The sequence below is a fragment of the Neodiprion virginianus genome, chromosome 1, assembly GCF_021901495.1.
Source record: "Neodiprion virginianus isolate iyNeoVirg1 chromosome 1, iyNeoVirg1.1, whole genome shotgun sequence".
Lineage (NCBI taxonomy): Eukaryota > Metazoa > Arthropoda > Insecta > Hymenoptera > Diprionidae > Neodiprion > Neodiprion virginianus.
The window spans coordinates 23,603,260-23,622,756 of record NC_060877.1 but is presented as its reverse complement, the minus strand read 5'-3'; the positions used below and the strand labels follow the sequence as shown (position 1 = coordinate 23,622,756).

General features: G+C 36.6%; 1 protein-coding gene across 2 annotated transcripts in view; it reads left to right on the top strand.

Annotated features, from left to right (window-relative positions):
- The window catches only part of LOC124307472 (four and a half LIM domains protein 2), a 141,493-nt gene that overhangs the window by 16,836 nt on the left and 105,160 nt on the right, over positions 1-19,497 (top strand). The gene's annotated exons all lie outside the window — the stretch shown is intronic.

Sequence of the window (19,497 nt, the reverse complement as noted above, 5' to 3'; positions counted from 1 at the left end):
GAAATACGTTACATGCAGCAATACGACTGACACGGATATAATAAACTACCGTGATATTGCGCAGATCAACGAGTCGACAAGTCGGTAATAACAAAATTAGTCTCCTATGCCTTATACTTTGATACTGTAAAAAGGTGAAAATATAAATCGTTGGCACTTGATTGTATTTTAATTATTATGTTCAGGTATGAAGAATCTTAATGGCAGGTTTCTTGGTAGGTCGATATTGCGTCTGGGTAGGAAAAACCCATTCACCATTCGTGCGTCATTATTCATCTGCAGAGAGTGGGCAGAAATTATACGGAGAAGCTAATTATCGCTTCCATCGAAACTCAAATCCAAATCGGTGCCCAAGATAGAAAGTTACGAAAGATTTCAAATATCATTGCACTATCGATCACGAGTATTTTTTAATAATCATCTGAAACTGGGGTGGAAAAAAAAAATAAATTTTGAAAATGCAAACCGCAATCCGTATTACGCCACTGAATTTGGGCAACTTGATTGCACATGTGTAACCGATTGGTAAAAACCTGATATCGCGGTGTTTCGATAAATTCTTGCGAGTATCTGGATCCCACATGTATCTGGGAATGTGAATAAAAGAAAAAGGAAAAATATTTATCACTGCAAAAATTGAGCTGTTTAACGATTGTAATATAGAATACATGCATATTTTGCATTGAATTGGATAGTCGTTTTTATACCGAGGTAATAGTTGCTATATTTTAAGCTTGAAAAACGTTTGCCTCAAAAGTTTCGAAAACAGACTTTCAAATTTTAGAATACATAACGATAATTTTGTACCTTTTGCAAAAGTGGACCACCACATTTATTCACCCAAAATTGATAAGTTTTGTCTATTTCGACGCCTTTAAATGTACACGAATTGGATTTTTATCAGTGATTGTTGCGTTTTTTCTTTGTCCAAAGACACTTCTCCTTTTTCTTTTAAAATTCACTTTGTTTTACAGCTAAAACTATATTCGCATAGAGAATACTTGACGACTTGATACGATCTTTACGAAAAAAGTAAAAACGATTTTACTGATTCAACGAAATGCAATTTCACATTCATAGGTCGCTCGTCGTCATTATACCTCTCACAAAGTTTTTCCCTGTACCGGCATTTTCTGAACATAAAATTTCACGGTTAGAAACAAATACGCCGAGGATGAGAACACAAAAACCGCCCCACAAAGTCGAGATACCGATCGAAAGAGAAAAGAATAATAAAAAAAATGTGAAATTAACCCTAAATCGTCAGGGTTAATAAACTATATTGTAAAATTAGCATGGAATTTTCCGTGATAAATCGTCACAGATTTCTCGTACCGACCGCAAGCTTAATAGAGGGACGACCAAAAGCGTGTTGCAAGCAAGCTACGCGCATCTATGTGTGATATAAAATCATATACAGTGCATATGTATAATGTATAAGGTTATAGATGCCCGTGCAGCATAAGTTGTACGACTTGCGGCTCACGTTCTCTCGCATTACAGACACGACGCGACGCCGCGCGTTTCTTCTGATTTCTCGAAATAAATTTATAAATGTCCATTTATATTCGTCTCATACTTGTACAATCGTTCTTTCATCGATCTGCATTTAACTCGACTCGCTTCACGAGAAAGAGAGACAGAGAGAGAGAGAGAGAGAGAGAGAGAGAAGAGAGAGGCAACGTCGCGTCTTCTCTCTCTAGTGGTCCATCAGCCTAGCCCAAGCCGCAGGTGAGGCCACGGCTGCTGGATGCGCTGGATCCTGGATCGCGTAGACGTGCACCTATCCCTGAGCTCCATAGCGGTCCTCTGTCAACTTCTTCTCGGTTTTTATTATAATCTCCAGTCTCGAGAGAGTCGAGGCGCGGCTTCTTAAGGTGGCACCATCAAGAAATCAGTACAAGTGGAACACGTTAAAATTCAAATACGTTAAAATTACTGACAATTGTGCCTGAAATTATGTCTAAATATCGTGGAGGTAAATCGTCGAACTTGTGGTTTTATTTTTTAAACCAGGATCGAACCGGGGAACTAGTCTCGTTATACTTATTTTTAATAATCAATGTATATTCTTGGAGAGTAGTAGGAAACAACAAAAAACAATGAAGTTGAAATTAGTAACGTTACTTTAACGATGCATGTTTCGGAAAAATTGTTACTTCGCAACTTCAGGATCGTCTGAAATTTAGCCAGCCATATTAAATCAAATATACGTAAGATGATAATTTGATATTCAAACTCCTAGAAAGTTGTTCTAAAATTCCTTGAAAGTACTAATTTCTACCATAACTCAAATATTTTTAGATTTTTTTAATACCGTATTGGATTCGCCATTTCGGATTTCGCAAATCTGACCTCAGGTTCGCGATCAGCCACCCAACAAACCTTCGAGTACCAATTTTCATCAAAATCTGAGTGTTCTCAACTTGTTTTTTTTCACCTTATTGAATACTTCAAATTAAAATTTTTCAAATCTGACTTCAGATTCGTGATCAACGACCCAAAAAACCTGACAGTACCAATTTTTATTCGAATCCATTCGTCCATTCTCAAGATATCATTTTTATTTTATTTTTGGGAATCTTACGAACGAAAAAATTGATCACATACACAGACGTCCATCGGAAAATGGTCAGAAGTGATTATCTAGATCTTGAAACATCGAGATCTAACGAAAACTCAACTTTTCCGTTACCTGGTAATTATGATAACTTCCTTTTTTCTCTGAAATCACTGGCTGCATTGATTGAAACAGAAATTCTTTGCATACTAAAGATCAGTGATTCCGAGTCACCTAACTTTTTGGCCAAGTTGGTTAGGTTGGTAACGCAGAATCTACCAGCAGCGCCACCGCTAACTGGTCGTAAGACAGGCTCAATCTTCGTAAGCATAACGTAACCTATGACCCTCGAATTTTGTATTTTTTGGTTGGAAATGGAGTTTCGCGGCTAGCCTGTGGCGGCGCTGCGTACTGATTCGGCACTGCCAACTCGACCGAATTGTCCTAAAAGTGAACCGTCTCAGAATCACTGAACCCAAGTGTACCGCAATGCAATCGACGGAAGTTTAGAGGAAGAGAAGAATTGGCGGATCCGCGGCTTCTTTTCGAATCCCTTCTTCATTAATCTCCGTAACTCACAATCTTTAGCGACGTCCTAAATCTTTATTGATAATACCGGTATCGTCTTGTCAGAAAATGACGAGCGTTAGTCTCGATTTATCACTAACCTGCCCACTGGCAGTGATGACGATTGACGGTAAATTTGTGAGGCAGAGGTTTGTAAGGGACCTTAAAAAAGTCGTTCAAATGCAATTATTCGAAAACGATATTCTTAAAATTAGTTTTGTAGAAGATAAATCTTTCCTGTGTAATCGGTGATGGTGAACATTACGAAAAAATCCAAACTTAGAGACAGCGACCAAACTCTTTGAATTACAGACATCCAGTACATATAATTTAAATCTTCAGTTCGGTTCACAAGTTTTGTCGCACGTTTACACCAAGATGCGACTGATAAAGCGGTGTAGAAAAATCGTGACGCGTAGCGATACTCCCTCGGATAACAAGCCTGTCCTGTGCAGCGACATTTTTAGAGTACTTAGTTATTAAAAGCTGGCACGAACTTTATCGCCTTCGAGTTAATAACGGTGTTATTTCCATCGATAATTTTTTATCGGTGAGATGTTGGCTATCGTGTTCGGTAACCGATAAGATACGCACTCTGCGATGCTCTTCAGATTATCTCGTCAAACCAGTGAAAAGTACATTTGTGAAACGTTTAACAGATTCTTCGATGCATACTGTATACATCAAACTATATACTACAATATACGTCAAACGCTCCCATACAGAGTTCCGTCTCTCGTATAGAACGGTACATTATGTAACAAGGGAATAAAGTAATAAATATGGTCTCATATTTACCGCAAATACGTTCGAGGGAAAAATATGCTACTTTCGTCCCGTTTTTCAGGTCAAAAAAGTTTACTTTACGGTTGAGTTGGGAATAAAAATTATTATCTCCCTCCAGCCGTTAGAATTGGATTTTCTACTTGTTAATCAAATCGTAAATACAAACACTCGATGCGGCACCGCTCAAAAAAAATCGCCCGACGATTTCGCTTTACAAGGTTTAATATTATGTTATAAATTATATTTTCACGAAGTGGGGGATTGAATAAAAATAAAGTTTTTTTTAGCAGTATAATATACGTATTAAATAGATCTATGTATATGCGCACATGTAAGAGGCTGAAGTTAGCAACGTTAAAGTAACGAAACATCAGGGAAAAATTCACTATTGTGCAATTTTATAATGACTTTCAAGGAGTTGTCTTCACAAAATACGAGTGTGTCTTGTTTGTTAACGTTTACTAAATTTTAGACAACTTCAAAGTAGCGAAGTAACGATTTTTCTTAAACACTCATCGTTACAGTAACGTTGCTAACTTCGACCTCGTGACCTTATACGGAGCTTTGATCAGCACCAGTCAGATTCAAGATAACAACGCTGACGTATATAAAAAAAATATCCGGTCAAAAATCATGCAAAAATCCTTATTCCGCAATTTAAGAACTACTATGAATAAGTTGGTTTTTCGAAATATGAGTATATTTTTTTTATCACGGTTTACTAAACTTCACACGATCACAAAGGTGCGAAGTAACGATCCTTCCTAAACATGCATCGTTACAGTAACGTTACCAACTTCTACCTCATAGATTCGCTGGAATCGCAGCTTGACGATGATGATTATGGCGATGTTTATGCGTGCAAAAAAAAAAAAAAAAAAAAAAGAAGCTAAAAACGGAGGAAAAAACGATATCGAATGACTTGTTAAGTACCCACAAGAGGGATTCTTCTCCGTTCTTCGTAGCAGCTGTAATTTGCGGGTTCCAGGCAGGAAGTGGCTCCTGCGGCTGAACTCGGTTCTTTATCTTTTACAGCCACATACAACGTGGGCAGACATATGCGCGTGCAGTTTCACGGAAAAATTACAAGACGCGAGCGTGTACGCATGTGTGTGTGTGTGTGTTTGTACCCATTTCTCGACGATAAGATCGCAGCAATAATCACCTTAAAAGCACCGTCGCTGGTCTCTTTCTACGGCCGCATAACGTCAACCGACTCGTATATGTATATATATATTTATGTATACTTGTCGCATTCTCGGATTAACTATGCGTAAAGGTTTCATCAAGGTCGCGGGGTTTTCTCACTAGGTTTAACAGAGGTCAATTTATTTCACGTTAACCAAGTTGACGTACGAGTGTGTGTACCTTAATATGCTGTAAGCTACTCGACGCGAATGCGATTGTATAATTTAGGTGTATGGAAATCTCCGTCACTCCACCATGGTTTGACGCCTTTCACTAAACATTTCTATGTGGCTTACTTGAGTGGTAAATTATTCGAAGACATTACCGGGCTGCATTTTGTATAATTTCTTCTTCTTCTCTTTTTTCTCTCTCTCTCTCTCTTTCCTTATCGATCCATCTTTATAGGCTGTTGTACTTTGCGATTGAAAAAAAATAGCTGTATTATAGTTTCAAATAGCCTTAGTTAATTACACTAATTATTAGCGAGCTTAAGTCGATACCGGTAGACTAAATTTTCAATAACCAAAAATTGTTGATCAGTTTTTATTCCTTTTTTTTTTTGTTTGTATTTTATTTCGCATCGAAACTACAGACGTTAAGAATTTAATCAGGCACGCTGTGATGTAATTTGAAATTATCATCAATATCTTGTCCGGAAAACGAAACTTGGCAAACGAATTCTCAGTGTTGCGCAAATCAACGTTATAACGTCGATTTCGTCAATGCGTTCACGCTTTTAGAAATAGACAGACTTCGTTGAGTTTCGTGCAGCTGTGAAGAACAAAAAAAATAAATAAATAAATAAATAAATAAAAATATTGGCTAATCGGAGTGGATTTGGAGAAAGCGGTAGAAAGCGAAGGATTATTCTTGAAAATTTTTTTAACGAGCGCGGGAGCAGATGATCAAGATGCTTGAGGGCCCTTGCGGGTATCTGGTTATCTAAAGTTACACGGCCGAGATGATGAATAATTACGCCCACCCTTGAAACTGGTTATCTATCGTTACTCGAGGAACGCAATCGACAAGTTGTTCGCATATTTAATGAAAAACTCTGGATTCTAAATATAGAAAGCAACCAACCGGGGTTGCATTCCAACGGTGGACATTGGCCAGCGTAAGTTGTGCTGGTAGACGTTAGCGTCGGTGTCCGTAATACGTGTGCAAGGTTCGATTCCTCCTGTGAACACCTCGGCTAAATTCGAACCTTGGCTTTTTAATGTAATTTCCAAATCCGGGACGCGCATCGCTGACTTGCAATTAAATTATCGTCTAATTAGACGGAGTTTTTCTCTACTTAAGTTACGGATCTGAGTTACCTTACAACCGCAAATGTCAAGAGGTCCGAGCTGGATATGATCTACCTCTTCGAACGAGTTATTAATCGCAGCATCGATCGGATACGTAAACTCGGATCAATCGTCCGTGATTAATTGATTGTTACAACGGCGCGAAAATTTTGCGATTGTTCGTTATTTTCTCTATGCGTGTGTAACGTGTCGAGAGTAATTGAAGGGATCGATGGATGGAGGCTTGGTCGTTTATGAATTTTTCCTGCATCATTGCACGAATATCAGACACTGCATTAATCTCCCTTGCAAAATGGGAAATAAACGAACGAAATACGTGTATACGGCTGTAATACATATTGGTATGTATTACATGTATATATACATATATATATATATTACGTACACGACTACGCGGGGACCGCGGAATATTCGGTTTCGTATTTTCTCCCCCTCTCTTAACTTTTATCTCAATCAATCAATCTTCGTCTACTCGATGAAACATTCATATATAAATATCGGTACCTACTGTTTGCTCAACTATAAAAGTGGAGTAAGAAGAATAAATATTTACGTTATATATTTATACCGCCATTGGAACAAAACAATTCTGGACCCGATCACTGTACAGTCAGTACCTAATTGTTTTCATCTTTTAACGTAGCGGGTAATTGGATAGTTTCATAGGCACAAAATGAAAACTTGTTTTTCTACACTAATTAGAAAAATTCAGTAAAACGGGTATCATTAAAAAACTGTTTAAATATCGTTGGAATCACGAAAAACGAGGTACGCCTAACCATTTTGCGATTTTGTCCATTCTTTTTTGGTAATTGCAACGCAAAATCAGTTTGTTCGGTTCACTGTACTACTTTAGTTAAACAAGTCTTTAACGTCAATTTATTGTTGCACAAGCAGTAAATTTTCGCAACAGTTACGAGAAAATACAGTAACGTTGATCGTAATGAGAAAGAATAGTAAGAGATACTAGACTTTCCGGTAATAGCTAGAAAACTAATTTTCATTTTCTACCTAGAACTATATTTTTCGATTGTGGTAAAAAATAAAAATCGTTGAGAACTGAGCGGTAAGCGGAACTGAAAATTTCTCTCAGTGTAGCCAACAAATCCAGTCGTTATGTGTTACTATTCTCTTTTATTACAACCGTTTTTTCTTACAACTATTGCGATAATTTGATGCTAGTGTAGATTGATGTTCAGGCCTCGTTCGACTGAAAAAAATTTAGCAGACTAATCAAACAAAGTTAGCGTTACAGTGACTAGACTGTGTATTATTGTCAACTATAATCACGCTAAATACTTACTTATGCAGTTTCTTTTTTCTTCGTTTTTGAAATTTAAGAAATACAACATTTGCATTTTCATGTTCAAACACTCTATTGTCGAAATCTCGTCGCGTGATACGAGATGAACGATGCAGAAATCGCATATTTTTGTCGCGATGAAACCTAGTTTTCGCCTAGTTTTATCAGTATAATCGAATCGTTACAGGTCGGAATAACAAGTTTTTAAAATGACGCATAAGGACGCGCATAACGATCGGCATGTGATAATACATTACGGCTACATACGGCGATGTATCTGGAATTTATGACGTAGATCTACGCGTCGTTTAACGAGGATGTAAACAGATAGCCGGTGGTTTTCGGATACATAGGGTGAACCGAAAAGTTTCCATGCATCTCTATATACGTCCGTGACATAAGCGTTTGGGAATGTTGCTTTCAGAGGGACCCAACTTCGCACCAACGACGTTCTTACACACCTGAAGCCTGTAAGTCATGTTCCCTCCACTCAAAATGATCGTGTGTTATACGACAAGACGTTGTGACTGAAATTCACGTGTAATTTATTACACGACGTGTGTTACGAATTCGATCGAATACGTAAAAAATCACAAAATAAATCACGAAAGCGCGAATCGTCGGATATACTGGAATAAATAATAGTGCAAAGACTATAAAGTTCACTTTTATACATCATTTTTCACGTTGTACGTCTGATGATTTGTGCTTTTGTAATTTTTCATATGATTTTTTATATATTTTATCGAACATGTATACTACAACTATTTATACTTGCCGTCTATAACTCTTCATCTTTCGCAAATTCCGAGAAAAATCGTCGAAACAAAAAATGGTATAACTTAATTGCGTTGAAACGGTTGAAATAAAATGTTTGAATCCCAATGCGGAAATAGAAAATACCGGAATCACACTCTCGTTCTGGACTTATAATCATCGCTTCATATCATGGAATGTGTGAATTTTTTTTTGGAAAAAATGATGTTTTTGAAATAGCTTGAATAACGAATTAAATTTGAAAAAAAGACAACAGTTTTAAAAAAGTTTCCGTGCTTTCGGAGGAAGGTCGATCATATTATTATATAAGAATCAGAAGAATTGAAGTTGGTCGGGATCACGGGCTCGGTGAGTTGGTACGGAATGCCCTGTATATAATTGCAGTCGCAAGCAGCGTGTGACAATTTCTAAATATATACGAGTATTATAGACAATCCATAAATGATATACGACGCGACAATAAGATAACCTTTTGCATAAAATTATAACTTATCGAACTGGGCAGGCAGGAAAGACGCCAAGGCTGCATAACATGCCGTCGGGCCTTGTGTCGTCGATCCAAACTCGTCGCGTTGATTTTTAACTCACTGCCTGCGAGACAGCGCGCTTGTTTCATTGGCAAATAAAGAGGAAATATAAATACGTACGTCTACGTATTACACGTAAACAGGTTGCCGTAACGTTGCCGCGGTTTTAGACGGGATTTATGGGTTGTTGAACACGCGAGTCAAACCCTGATCCGCTCTCCACGTATGGTAATTGAAAAACTGCACTCCACATGCTGGCCACAGGGCTTGGAAGAACTTAAAAACCTGGGAACTTCAGCGATGAGGAAAATTTTATTTTGTTACAGTAACTAGAAAAATTCGGTAAAACAGGTATCGTTAAAAAACAAACTGTTTGAATATTGTTGGAATTACGGATACTAGACTTTCCGGTAAAAATTAATTTTCATTTTCTACCTAGAACTATATTTTTCTATTGTGGTAAAAAATGAAAATTGTTAAGGACCGAGCGGCAACCGGAACTAAAAATTTCTCTCAGTTAGGAAATTTAAAAGTGATCGAACGGGGGATTGTCAGGGGATTGTTATTTGGGTCGTGGAAGAAATTGAAAATATCAGTTTTCTACCTTGGGAATTAGAAATGATTTTTTGATGTTTCAAATTTACTTTTTTACGTCGAAAAAAAAACAATTGACTTAACCGACTGTTTTGTACATTATATTTTTTTTCAATTCGAATTGAATTTGAACCGAATATAGAGTTAATAACCTAAACTATTTAGGTTTTAGTAACTCGTTAGAACTGGGAAAATGTTTGGGAAAACTAGGTTTTAGGTCCAGGGAAATCTGGAAATGTAATGGAATTTTTTTCCCCAAAAATTTTTGGCCACCCTGCATTAAGCGTGCGAAGATATGACTGAAACTGCGTCAAAGTGATCAAGAAGTCGGTTTTAAAAATTGATACATCAATTTTTCAGTTTGTGATCCAAGGAATATTTTTTTATAGTTCGGAAAATGACCGGAAAAACTTTCACTATCGTTAAGAAACAATTTTCGTCATTGTTTAGCAGTGGAATCGTTTTTTGTTTTACCATTTTTTTGACCCTGCGATTACGCTTTGGTATTCCATTGAAAAATGTGACGTTTCATTGTTAATGATCTTAGTGATGCGGGTATCACGGCGTATAGACTGCTTCTCGACGACGGCACTGAAAATCTGTAAAAACGAAAAACTTTCGAGTGTCGGGTATACCCCTTTATTTATTCGGGGAAAATTGGGCTAAAGCTAAAGTTACGGTAAAATACTTGAAACACGAAACGCCCATCAATTATACCAGCAGCAGCTAATGCTGCTTCGCTCGTTGCAAAGACGAGAAGACAAAGAGGAAAAAAGGAAAACGAACATACGTATATTAGATAACATTTATTCGAAAATTGAATGGAGAATAAATAGCATTTTATCCTCTTTGAATAAAACGGCACAAAAATTTCATCTCATTTATTTAATGACAACAACAACAACAACAAGAACAAGAACAAGAACAATAATAGTAATGTAACAGTATCCACTGCTGATTTTATTTGAAGTTGAAATTAAGGTAGTTGGAAAATCTTTGCCATATATGCGATAAGGTATTTTTTTTCAACCAGTTACGAGTGGCCTGAGTTGCTCTAACGCCACAACTATTTGACGTAATGCTGCATGATGTAATTACTTGAGATAATTCTCGCACTTTGATGATTTTCCGCTAGCATGAGTTGCAGATATTCGAGGAGAGATGCCGAACACTAATGGATTTGCAGGAATTACGGAGAGCGAAGTCGGGACTCGTTTCGTTACACCGGTTAACACGAATTTTGACTCTGGGTTCTAGATGTCAAATTTTCATTTTTTCTACGTAACTAATAAATAAAGAAAAAATCGTTTTATTAGCTAAAGTATGCTTTAGAAGAAACCAGAAGGATATTTCGGATCTTAAGGAAAATTACCTATTTTTTCAAACATTTATTGTAAATAACGATTAAACAAACTTCAGTATCGCATTTAAATTTTTCAATAAAAGTGATTTAGATGCGATACTGAAGTTGGTTTAATTGTTATTTAGAATAAATATTTGAGAAAATAGGTGATTTTTCTTGAAATCCGCAATTTCGTTCTAGTTTCTGCAAAAGAAAACTTTGAAAATAAAAATTTAACATCTAGAACTCAGACTCAAAATTCACGTTCATCGGTGATTACTTATTAACGTAAAAAAGACAAAAGCAAACTTTGTAAGTAATAAATGAAGATTTTTTTGTAAGATTTCATGTACAGAATCGAAATTTATTTTTAAAAAATATGAACTCGAAAAAAAAATTTTTTCGTTGACCCGTTTTATTTACCGCGGAAACACTAAACCGCATATCGATAGGCAATTATTTTGATCAATCATCTGACGTCACCGCGCACTTCCCGAACACTGACATCACTCCGAATTTGTATATATGTAAGGTGTCCACGTTGTAACCGAATGTCATCCTGGCCCACCCAGAGAGACGTGTATCATTTGCAAATTGTAATTGCAAATTGCAATTTATACCGTATTGTTTGTACGTTTCATATGTCCGTGAAAGTTATTGTGTTCATCGCGTAGGATGATACTAGTAAATAATAATTACACTCCGTTTTCATTTAACCAGGCGACATGTCAGCCAATTTCAGAATAACAATTAGCAAAACACTATTTACCTGTTTTTCTATTTCTCACTAAAGACAACTAAAGAGATATTTATTTTTAACACTGCAATCGCTGAAGATCGATTAATCGTTCATTTTGTTCGGTGCGTGAAATATATCAATGCTTTTTGCAAAATAAATAAAATAATGAATACTGGAATTTAAAACCAAAGCTTAGTTGTCAATGGTTTATATTAAATTGCTTGAAAATGGTGAAAAAATAGATAGATTCTGTCGATTTATTATTGAGAAGACTGTTTCCTAAAATCTAACGTAAACATTTTTTTCCATCATCTTGTCACATTTGCGAATATTGAATCTTACAACACTGCATCTCTGTATCGATTATAATCAACAAACGATAATATCGAATAGTTGGGCACTGAAACGAAAATCTGCTTCAGCGACTTTGCAGAAAATAACTTTCTGAATAATGTTGATCTGCATCGTGAAGTGAAATTGCAAAAATGTACTAGATTTTCTATCATTTGGAAATGATTTGAATTAAAACATCGATATCCAAACTTTCGTACAGGTATAATTAAGTAACGTCTATTTTTGTATTTTCCAAAAAAATTATCGCACGTCACGAATATACTAATTTGATAAATACTTTGATGTGCGATTACTTCGCGATAAAATTGATAAAACGCATCGCTTTTTCGCTCATCTACCATCCTTCTCAATTCGAAAGCTTCGTGTTTACAGATTCGCAATTGTTTCTGCGTTGGAATAGAGTTGACGGATAGTTTCTAAGGAATTCTATTAACCCTGGATGTGAAATTGAATTCCCTTTCAACGACGTGCGAACGACCGAGGTTTTGGCTCGATAATTTTGTTACGAGGATCACGACGCTGCCTGGAAGCGATCCCACTTTGTGGCAGATATCTGACTTACCGATTAGTCGTAAAGTGGCTCGCAACGTACGTTCTTGACGTTTCCGCTCGATGCCGCGGTTGGTTGCTGTCGAGATATAATCGAGACCTATCTTGTATCCGGTGATCCGTCTAAGCCGACTTGGTAAATTAAATCGATTCAATTAGTACCGCGATTGAATTAATTTCTTACCCATGTTGCGATATTGATTTATGCTCGTAAATTACGAATGCAAATTATTTCAATTTATTACCGTTTATTATACCCATAATTTTAAACCTTTTCACTATTTTCTGATTCATTTACCAACGTAAATTTCAGCAACAGTTATTACATATTTACACGTGAACGTTTACGATTGCAATAATCGGATTCGAGTTTTCGTGTTTACACTTTATTACTTTCGAGGAAAAATAATTGCACACGGTGCAATCTATATTTGGAACCGAAACAACGGATCGGTAGCGTTTTTTTTTACAAATCGAGTTATTTGCATTCCGAAGTGCATGAAATTGAAATAAAAAATTACTTGTTAAATGATAAATTAGTTTCCCTCGACTATCGTTTCAATTTTTTCAAAATTCATTCGATAATGTTGTACTTACTAAAATGTTACATGCTATTACAACAATGATATTTACGTTTACTTTTGCATGAGATTGTAGATATCTTGAATAAATATATGAAATGAGTGTAATTGCAGCGAGTAATTACTTCGGACCGTTGCAACAAGATCTATGCATTCGATCAGGGAAATCTCTCATTGTATATCCATTGTTGCTTACAGCTGTTGTGATTGAAAAAAAAAAAAAAATAATACCGGAAGAAGAAAAATATAAGTGGTATAAAATTAGTCAGATCTAATTCAGCAATTTTTCAAGCTTCTCTGATATATAATCCTGAAAAAACGGTGCGAAATTTGTGTCGTTTGACATCGTTTCAGAGAATCGATATAAATAGGCTTAACAAACATGTCAATTTAAATACCAACATCTGCGATGCGAATTTTGAATGTTACACTTTTGATTCGTTTAGATAATTTCACAATCACTTTACAAGCTTTCGCATTTCTAAATGATATGTAACCTAAACTAAACCATCAGTTTGAGATTTTGACGAATTGTAGATTAACATTATCAACATTCTCAATACTTACAATTAGTATATTAGAACCATCTTCATTATCGAGCATATATTCGATAGAGATGATTCTTTTGACAATCTATTCGTCGCGTGTAAAAATATTTTGACAAAAGATATCACGAACAGAGGATTATTCAAATCCCTGTTTACCGCTACAGAGCCTTTTCTCTTTCTTACATCTTAAAAAATATATATTCAATATATATGTATATATTATATATATTTTTTTTTTCTCTCCTCTTTAATCCCCGTCGCCTGTCAAGCCTGCCGACTCTACCGCACAATTGATTCCGAGTCTCGATTTATCAGATCGAATTGAAATCACAGACGTAACCCTTTCACTGCGTTACGGGCATTTTGAACCGTCGAGCTACCGAATGACTCACCTCCTTATACAACGATCGGCTGCACTGTACATTGTATGTATTGCTGCAGAATAATTGTGACACGCCGTACGCGGCTTTCGACTTTCGGTAAGTTCATCCTTACGTACGTGTATACACGCATACGTGCATCTCACGAGACGGCATTGAGATCTTTTATTCATGCCGTCTCCACGACGTGACCCAGTAAACGAAAACGAAATCGTCGATCGAATTTTTACTCAGAATCAACTCATTTTCCTCGCCTGCTTAGAGAGAGAAAAAGAAACGAAACGAATTGACGGCAAAATTAATCCAGAGACGATCGGATCGTAGAAGAATCTAAGGTTGTGACAAAAACTGAAGCTTCTCATCTTTCTCTCAATTTTTCTCACACTTTCGATCGCTTTCATCTAGCACAGATTTAGGCCCGATAATCGTACCCCGAACTCGCAAGCTCTCAAGCTCGGGACGAGGGAGAGTAAGTGAAAAATTTTAGGAGCAAGTGGCCTCGATGTCCCTTTGATCCGACGTACGTAATTGGGTTCCGACGAAAAATTCTTCGGTCTGTGACACTCTGATGAAAGATTCAAAGTGTCTCTCTGCAGGCTCGGAGACGTTGAAAACGCAGAGGTTTCTTGTTAATATTCCCAATTGATCAGTGATAAGCTCGGCGATGATTTGCCAAGCTTTGATATCCTCGGATTTTTTTAGATTTACTGATCGGCGGAATGATCAAGTCAGCGAATATGACCCTGAAAAATTCCGATAATTCTGAAAAAAAAGTAATCGTCGAGACGTGCAATTTTCTGGTAGTTGAATCGGCCGAAAGAATTTGGAGGGGTAGGGTTGATATTTCGAATTTGAAAAGATTGTCGTTTCGTAAAAGTTTGATTTCTTTACTTCAAGTTACGCCACCAAATAATTTGGAATTGAGCGCTTTCGAAACTTTTCAAATTCGGAACGCGTTGTATCACTTGCCTTTATGACGAAAATGATCGTTTTGTGAAACTGTAACAAAAAAAAAAAAAAAACTAACCAACTACGGCGAGAATAAAGGTGGAAAGAATTTTAAGGACCTTGCCAAGAAATCGTGGAAAATATTCGAACAGGTAAAATGCAAAACTCGCGTCGGAATGGAAAGAAGTGATGCAGGAAAAAAAGGATGAACCGAAATTTGGTGAAATAAATTACACTCGGCGCGGGCCAAAAACAAGAAAACCGTCTGCAGGATAGATTAGAGATGCTTGGAATGCAACGAAACCGACTCTGGAGCTCCGGTTCGCCCACGCGTTTTGATGAACCGCAGGATGACGTCTGTCGGTGCGTTTAGTCATGCCTTATACAGAGATTGGGAAATTTCGCAAATTCTGTACGTGCATCGGGACGATGTGACTCGGCAATGCTCAAACCTGAATTCTTGGCGCATTGTCACGTCCTTCGGGGAAAATCGAACGAATACTTTTGGTGCCAAGAAATCGTACAGAAATGTGTGACGAATTCCGGGGTCAGCAGTTATTGGTAACGGATTCTGGGGTTGGATATTTTTTCGTACATCGGATGAGAGACGAGAGAAACTTATCACTGATTAAACAGCTAAATATTTTTCTTGAAAAACTATTCACTTTTAAGATTTGAAAATCAAAAGTGGAATAGATCGATAAAATTATCTTAATCTTAAAGTTGTTATTTATCCTAGTACAACTAAAAATATAGCGATACTATTTTGGCAAGGAATTCACGTACGGAGAAACGATCCGAAAATTTGAAAGCACGAATTTTGTTAAAATCGTTCAATTTTCGGATCTTGCAAAACTCTGAGTGTGAATAAAAGTTTGTTTCTGCACGGCATTAGTGTTTTTTAGTGACGGCATTAGTGACGCTGTTTTCACAATCACTAAATCAGTAGACATTTTGTGGATTGACTGCAGCGAGTTGAATTTAGTCATTTACTACCGTTCACTATTCGCGAATTTTTTAAACAAATTTTATAGACCGTTAATGCCTGTCATGCACGAGTAACTTCGCTTGACGGAGATGATCGGACAGAACGGAGTATTACAAAAGGAAAATATCACCAAACGTTAAAAATATGAGACAGTGGAAACGTGAAAAAGTTACACGTACAGAGTGACATTGAAATTTTTTCAAACACTCTGAATGACACGATACCTACAGAAATAAGTAACGAATGAACAATGAATTTGTAGATAAAAATTGAAATCTACCATTCACATAAAGTTTCGAAATATTACGGAGTAAGAGACTTTATATTAAAGAAAATGGTGCAGAAAGTTGTAGTTTTATTTTCAACTAACAACAAGTCCATCTTTTTTCTCTATACGTAAACGTAACATATTGAGCAAACAAGTTTTCAGCTCAACTTTGCTTGCTTTGTTCTAAATAGGTTGAAGTGAATTATCCCTAATTATTATCTACTGTTACAATTTTCTCTGATTTTCAGTAAAAACCTGCGCAAATTACCGCAGGAAAACGCTGGTCAATTTGCAAATTTTGCAATTTACCAGTCGAGTCGTAATTAGTCTAAAGGTCTCGACCAGGATTCATCCAGATTCTACCTTGCAGCTAATTGTAAAGAGTTAAATCATAGCTGTCATTAAACAAATGCCTCGGGTGTTGTTCTACGAGAATATCTCCAAGTATATAGAGCCTAGAATTTTCTCGATGACTCAGAGTTATTGTTCGTCTCGTATCTACGCCAGGCTTTCAACTTTTACCTACTTCGACGATGAGTATTGACAAAAAAAAAAAAAAATAAAAAAAAAAAAAACCGCGTAATTTCACGAGTGCTGCAGTTATAAACCGATGTTGCAGCCGATTATTGGATTTTTGTAATACGAGACGAGCTATGAGGTAATTTTCAGGTATAATAATCGCAAAGCGCGTTGCGCGATCACGCAAATGAGATAAAATAAAAAAAAAAAAAAAAAATTTAACGGTAAATTCTTATTTATGTTTAAACATTGACCGATTAAATGACACACGAGTTTTTGAAGATGCCTAATTGTTTGCCTTTGGCAATCGGTACGATTGGTATTAGCAGCGAATTTAATTTGATTTGATGAGTTTTTTTTCGTTTTTTTTTTTTTTTTTATTTCTCTCTCTTTCGTCACTCGCATATTTAAAGTCACGTGAGAGCGCTCAGTCACGCAGAAGTTTAAAACTCTCGATGCGGATCGCTAGATTCTTATAGCTCTGTTTACAACTCTGCGATCACGTCGCCGATTGCTATGGGAATATTTTTATCCGGTGAGTTGCGATTTAAAAACTGTACACGGACAGGGATATTTTCTATAAGCGAGGAATCGTGGCCCGATGATGTGTCTACAGTGTAATCATAGATTTATGAACGATGACCTTGATTTCACATTTACGCATGTCAAATGGGTCGTGAAATCGATCACAGCCGGCTTAGCCTACATAGACGCGTTAAGGTATACAGAATGGCAATTCTATTCTTTTTTCTATATCCGCCTTAGTTGCAACCTCAGATACGACTTTTCGTCGTTCTGTCCCCTCCAAAGAATTAAATGAAATCGCGAAGAGGAGAGAAGAGAAGAAATAATGGTACGCGGTGAAAATCTGACGGAAAATCGCCGGATGTGTTTAAAGTTAATTAGTCGAGGCCGCAAGGTGTCTCTTCTACGATTACACATCTCCTCGCTGATTTCCTCACCTCGACGGTCTTTCTTTTTTAAATTCCCGTTTCTCTGTTTTTGAGTTTACATGCTAGATCTCCACGTTTTGAAGTTTATAAAATCACCTCCGATCATTTTCAGATGGAAATTTGTCTGTGCGTCTGTGTGATCAATTTTTTTTGTCCGACGATATCTGGAGAACGAAATAACGGATTTCAATGATTTTGGCCTCGATCGACGCGGCTTTTCCAAATTTAGAACTGATTAGATTTTGGCGTTGATCGGTTCGGTACTTTTTCAATTATTTAAATAACAAAGTTCCAAAAAATCAAATGAAAATTATGATACCTTGAGAATGGATTAATGGATTTGAATGAAAATTGGTACCGTGAGGTTCTTCGGGTCGCTAATCGAGAATATAAGGTCAGATTTGCAAAATTTAAATCTGGCGTATTCGATAAGCTGAAAAAAAAACTAAAATCATTTGGATTTTGATGAAAATTGGTACTCTTCGGTTTGTTGGGTGGCTGATCACGAATCTGAAGTCAGATTGCGAAGTTCAAAATGGCGATCCAACAGGGTGGAAGAAAATCTAAAAATATTCCGATTTTGGTTAAAATTGGTAGGCCGAGGTTATTTGGGTCACCGATAAACAATCCATGATCAGATTTATAAAACTTGTAATGGTGGTTCCATTGTAGTGGTGCAAAATACAAAAAAATCGTCATATTTTCATGTAATATGGTAGCCGAGGGCCTTAGAAGCGTTAATCACGAATCTGCATTTGTAGTTAGAAATTCGAATTGGATATTGTTCTTTTTTTCTCTATAAACTTGGAACCTGCAGTGTGAGAACGAGAAGTTTGAGGGCTGGTTCACGGCCAATCCAAAGCCACTTGTTTCCCTTTTTGCTTCCCGGTGTTTTTGACTCACTTTTGATAACTCGCTTTAAAGTTTTCTCCGATTATCGGCTGTATGGATGAGTGAAATTGTTGATTGAATTGATTACGATCCATCATCTCCATGATACTTCGTCATGTGCGAAAGGTATTTCGGAATAATTATTAAGAAAACCTCGCTGAAGAGGCATGCGTAACATTTTGAGTTTACTGAATAGAAAGTTGAAAGTATTTCGCATTATTTGATGAAAAAAAATTCAACCGTCTTTCGAGGACACATTTTTGTCAGTGGAAATTTATTTCCGTACGTTGCGAGTACCTTCTTCACCTATTTCAAAATGTGTTCAAAATTGCTTATGCTGACACAAAAACTTTTATCCCGTAATCCCAATTGGTCCATTGATAGTCTTTTCCTCACACCGCTGAAATGTTATCAACAATTGTGTGCGCAATTTTTGTAAGTCAGGTCAAGACAGCTAGACAACGATGAGTAGAAAAATCAGTTTCCGGAAACATGACTTAGTGTGAGTCATTGTCAGACGATACCAAAAAAAAAGAAGGTTTTAAGATATATCGTAGAAACGGTGAAAATCGAACTTCGTGGAAATACTGCGTCTGAATTTAAAGACGTGTTCACACACTGTACATATGCATAAAATCGAATTTTGGCTACATTTGTTAAATAATACAAATTTTTTAGCGATAACCAGATTCCACGTGCTTCCAATTTTGAATGGCTGTGAAAAATGAACCCTGACGACAATCGTAATATTCATGCTTGTTTTAGCACTTGCGTTAATCAAATGAAAATAAGAAAATTGTTAAAAAATGATACTGTTCAAATTTT